The sequence below is a fragment of the Fukomys damarensis genome, unplaced genomic scaffold (genome assembly GCF_012274545.1).
Source record: "Fukomys damarensis isolate Sample0158 unplaced genomic scaffold, DMR_v1.0_HiC HiC_scaffold_30, whole genome shotgun sequence".
Classification (NCBI taxonomy): Eukaryota; Metazoa; Chordata; class Mammalia; order Rodentia; family Bathyergidae; genus Fukomys; species Fukomys damarensis.
Window position 1 is genome coordinate 41,753,984 of NW_022900942.1, and position 6,000 is coordinate 41,759,983.

The following is a 6,000-nucleotide window of genomic DNA, read 5'->3' on the forward strand; positions in this document are numbered from 1 at the left end:
AAATTAGTTGTTTATTTTGTTCAGTTTATTACTTTTCCAACAATGACCTCCTTGGGTCTATTTCTTATTCCAAGCAGAATCTATCTCTGAAATGCCAAACACAGCATGACATATTCCTAATGGGAAAGATAACATGGGGCTGGTTTGCTCTGAAACCTCTTTGGGATCCAAACCTCAAAAAGCAATGAAAGTAAGATTCCCTTCTGCCTAAGGCAGTATTATCCTTTACAATCTCCAGGCTTGGAACCTCTACTATGTCCTCAATATCCTTCTTTTTTCATCCCTCAAATCCACTCATAACCAAACTTTCTTCACTCTTCCTCTGTGATTTCCACTTTCCCCAACTTCCTCTCCTAGTTACTAGCTAGCTTCCCCTGAAAACATATTCTAACTTGAGATTTAATTGAGAATTTCTCTAAGGAATGACAACTGTGAAAAATTGAGAGAAACAGAGTCAGGAAAAAAATAACATTGAGCCTGAAGAAATTTCAACAGTGGCTTCAGCCAAACTTGGGGAAAGTCTGAAGTTGGAATAGCATAATAGAGATGGTCTGAATTAAGGAAAGGGGAAGTGTTTCCAGAAATGATTGGCATGTAGGCCATCAAATCTATGAAGAAGAGTCACTCACTTTGATTGTGAGTGGCACCATTGTATAGGCTTGCAGTTTGGATGGAATGAAAAGGGGAAGAGAGTCAGCCTGTGCTTACAAGCTCAAATGTTCTTGAACAGGTTTGTCCTTAGATGTTGTCAGCACATGACTCTCCAGAGAGCTTCTAGGTCTTTAGCCCTAGACAGGTACTCCATCACTCTTGTTCTGAAGCATCTAACTGCTTAGATTGATCAGCTACTGGATTTCCTGGCTTTCCAGCATGCAGACACTTATTGTAGAATATCCAACCTCTGATCCTGTAAACTAATCTCATAAATTCCCTTTTACAATTATTGATTCTGTTCATATAGAAAACCCTAAAAAGTAGGGACCCATCTATGAGTGAACATGAGCCATCAGGAGGTGGAAAATGAGTGTCTTGTTCAAGAAAGCAAATAGAGACAGCCACCATATTATCCACTGAATGCCCTAAACCTGCAAATTTTCAAATTATTTCTGTTTTTAAAAGAGCTAGAAAAGTTTTAAAGAGAAAAAGATTCCCATTTTTAATCTTTAAAATGCACTGTATTTCTGCCACCATTTTGGAGAACTAAAGTTCTTAACTCATTCCAGAATACCAGTTACACTGTTTCTAGGAAAAAATAAACACGAGAGAGAAAAGGCAAACAATGTAACAAACAGCAGAATGTTTACCTTCAGGACCTGTAACTGAGTGGCAGACATATATTTTGCAGGAGCATTCCGCTGGTCAAATGTCACCAAAACAATTTCTGAGTCAGCCTACCCTCATTAGTTCTCCAAGTTCTTGATTACAAATTTATAAGCGGCCTGCCCCAGACAGCCAAGAGAGCACTTTCACAACAGCCATCCCACTGACACTCAGCTTCCCACTGGGAACATTAGAACCCTGCCCATCAACCAAAATAAACAGCTCTTCTCATGAATAGACCTAATAAAGGCCCTATAATTCATAGCTGTCAAAAATATCAGTCACATTGCAGAAGACAGAAATTCAATTCAAAATTCATTAGTTTGCCTGACAAGAGCTTAATCTCATATTGTTTAATGCCTGTCATGGCACCGCAGGTAGAATATGAAGCTGCAAGAGATCATCTTGGTTTCCTGTGATAGGAACGTTCAATGTTTATGGCTCAATCTGGCCTTCAGACCATTCCCATTCTGTGGACAAAAACCCCGCCCCTGCTTAGGGTCAAGTTACCCATGGTATGAGGAGGGAATTACTCTCATGTTGTCATCATTTTTTACAACTATTAGTGTTATGGCTGGGTGATTTGCAGTGTTTCAGATGAAAAGGACACAGAGGTTGCAGCACAATTGAAGTACTCTGTATATAGCATGTGTCAGGGTTTAAACATAGTGGCACCATCATCAAAAACACTCCTGCAGGCGAGAGGTTAGCAGGAATACTCTTTCTCCCCACCTCTTCACATCAGCCTGGATGTGACAGGTTTTTTGTGACTGCATTTCTCCTTTGAGGCTGCAGTACTAGTTCATTTTAATCAGATTTCAGCTGCATGTCAGTGTTCAGGATTAGCAGAGATGAGGGGCGTGGAGCAGGGCCAAGAGAAGAAGAGGAGTCAGAAGATAGGTGGGTTGTGCCATCAGGTGGGTTATAGCATCACGCACACAGGAAAAATGTCAAACCCTTTATTTAGGTCATAAAGGATCTCCACAAACTTTCAGAAATTACTCTGGTCTCCTAATGTCCTCCAAACAATTCTGTACATTCTGATTTCTCTTTCCCCTGTCTCACTGGAGAGGCTTGGCTTCTGCGCTGACTATCATAAGCTCCTTGGAAAGCTGTACTTCTGCTCTTAGTAAAATGTTCCATTAATGCTCTTCCAGGGTTCACAGTGCCTATGTAATTAACAACATTTAACTCTGATTTTTACTGTGACTACCCTTTCAAAAACAAAGAGCTATATTCCAAAGACCTTGTTAAAAACCAAAGTTGCTGAATTCATTATTCTTCTTGAACAAGGAAGGCAGAAATTTCCATTTGCCAGTGCAATATTACCACTATGAGGCAAGAGAATACTTTATGTCTCCCTCTGCTCAGTTTTCTTTAGTGTAGCAATGTTTTACAAATATTTAAATATAATGAGACATTATCATTTTTTACTGCACAAAATGCAGTCTAGATCCAACTAGATCTGTCCTGGGAAAAGTCCAGTCAGAGTAATTTTTGCACAGGAACTGTGATCAGTACTCAGTGACCTAATAAATATAAAGCATAAAACCCCACAAACATTGAAATTTGTTGCCAAGTTTAAGAAAAAAGAAAAAAAATCTCAAATCCTAATTATATACCACATAGCCCTTTTCAAAATTAGATAAAGAAAATACACAATACAAAATTGTGGTGGCTGCTCATCCATATAGAAAGGGATTCAAATTTATTTGAGGCTATGGATACATGTGATATTTATTTGACTATTTTGAACAAAAATATGCATTTTAAGCTTTCAACAATATCAATTCATTAAGTATTTTTAATTCAAAAACTTTAGCTATTTATTTATTTATTTATTTTGTTTCAATTTAGTGTGCTACAGAATTTATTAACTTGGCCAAAGTGATCCAAATGGTCTCCATATAGTACTACAGTCACAAAACTGGGTATCTTAAAATGGGACGATTTGAGCAAAACTTAATTCACATTAACTGTATTGATTATGGCAGATTACATATTTACTAATACTCCACAATTTCAGTGAAAATGAACATTTTTCTCTGCAGTTATTGTTCATTTAAGGGCCATGACTCTGAGGAGAATCATTATATAAACATATTTTTATCAAAATAGATGTTCTGAAGGTGTAAGAATGCCATATCTAGATTTTATGTGCTGCGCACTGATGTGATAGAGGTGAAAATGGTGGGTAGCAAAGAGGATTTCAATGTGTAAACTGACTGAGATCCATGGAAATCTGACCAGGAATGCCCCACCCCATGGAGGAAAATAACAGCCATGTGCACTCCACGCACACAAACATTATTTTGACTAATAGGTCTTCCTTTGGGGAAAAAAAAGGAAAATTCCTGAAATATTAAATAAAATCTTTAAAATTTTTCTACAAAAGATTAGGAAGTACCATAGGTAGTATTATGATAGGCTGTTTTACTTTTCTGCTGCTGCTGTAATAAATGACACAAATTTGGCAGTATAGAACAATCCTCATGTATTATAACATAGTTCTATATATCTGATTTAGCTGGTTTTCTATGGGTTTCACAAAGCTAAAATCATGGCATCTGTAGGGCTGCATTTCTTTCTGGAAGGCTCTGTGAATGAATCTTCTTCTGGCACATTGAGATTGTTTGCAGAATTCCATGCAATATTTGATCTGAGATAACTCCCCTGATTCCTTGCTAGCTGTTAGCTAAACACTCGGACATTCCTAGGCTCACACAATTCTCAAGGTGATAAAGCTACTGAGTCTCATTTGATGATGGCCATTTTGTTGATGGAGTCCAAAGGCAGTACAGGTCATTGCATACCAATGAGTGTGTCTGCCCAGGTGATTGTCCTCTCATTTCTCACAAAGCTATTCATCTTCAGTCATGTTGGCTCCACTCTAATGCTCTTATTTAATCCTAATCACTCCCCAATGACCCTTCTCTAAATGCCATCGTCATATTTGTTTCTGGACTCTTAATACAGTTTGGATTAAATTTCAACACATAAAACTTTCAGGATCACTCAGGCAATATTAAAACCATAGCTCCTATCTTCAAATTATTTGATAAAATCTCATATCTAATGTAAAATTTGAGAGCCTGTGTTTAGAAGGAACCATCACATCATCTACTGCAGTCCTCTCCCACCCACACATTGTGATCAGTAATGGAGACACGCTCAACATAGCACAAATTTGAGCATTGGTGAGTATGCGCAGATCTGGGGAGAAGCTGTGTGGACAAGAGCAGATATGTTACGCTGTGGTAGAAAATTTGTCTACATTTTACTCCTGTTCTGAATCTTTGCATTAGACTGAAATTAAGGTCTGTGAACTACCTAATCTGGTCAAATAAATTTAAAGGAAGCCCAACATCCAGGCCAAGGCATGAGGAATGGTTTGCTGCTTCAGTCAGATCTACTGTGAGAATCAAGATGAGAAAGCTGATATGGAAAGTATACAGTTTCCACAGAAAGAAAGCACCTGCAAAGTTGGAGCCTTTGGAGAGCAAGACTGCTGAAAAGACTAGTATTTTTTAAAAGCCAAGTATTTTGCATCAAGATAATAGAAAACATGTCTGGAAGGCATCTCGGGAATCAACACGGCCTCTCTCTTCACAGGCTCAATGATGAAAACGTGAAAACACCTTGTTTTGAGAAGGAATCCCCAGAGAGCCCAATTTATTCATGGCCACCAGTGAAGGAGTTTCCCAGAGTCTAACCATCTAGGCACTGAGAGGCTACAACAGCCATGATCCAAGGAGTCCCAGCTGTTGGTTGAGCTAGCACCAGACCTTCATGTTCTCCACTTGATGCTGATCTTACAGGCATGCAGAATGTAAGAGTCGTGAGGTCATGGAGGCTTCCAATTAGATTTTAGAGAATGGACTCAGAAGAAAAGCAATGCACCCTTAAGAGTGTGGTGCATGAGGCTGTGAGAGTGAAGCCAAAAGTTCAGTGGAGATCCCAAAAAGTTGAGGAAGCCAGGAACCTGGAACATCTGCTAAGGAAAGCCTCAAACATTGAGGAAACCCACCCTGAGAAAGAGGCCATGAAGGCTGCAACTAGCAATGCCAGAGGAGTGCAGCTGCCCAAGCCCTTTGGAGCTCACACTCACCAAAATATGTCCCAGGTGATTGACATGAAGCTGCAGGATTTAATATTTTCCTTGCTGAGTTTTGGTCTTCCTTTGGTATGTCTTGCTAGTTCCTATTTCTCCAGTTTGGAAAGGGTATGTTTACCTTGTATGGGTATGTTGGAAGTGATTAATTTTCTTTTTGATTTTTAAAGCTACTCACAGCTTAGATTTTTGCCTTGAGTCTCAGAAGAGACTTTGAGACCCAGCGGCATGCGCGCGATCTCCCGGCCTGCCCGCGAGCTCCCGGCCTGAACTACAACAGACCCAGGAAGGAAGGTAGCTGCATGGGTGCCCTTGAAGCACCCACACAACACCCACCCCATTCTCAAAGCTCCTGATCGCGCCAGTCCTTAGACCAACTCTGCAGAGGCATAGGTTCCCATGAAGGGTAGTTTTCTGAGCTCCCAACTTTGAACATCTTTAAAGAAAGGGCAGGGGAAACCTGTAATAGAACTGAGTGGAGTTCAACCCTGAGGGTAAAGAAACTAAAGTTAGGCCTTGTAGATTGTGTTCAGTCTCAGTCGTGAGGAACAGCCATTGGCTAGATAAGA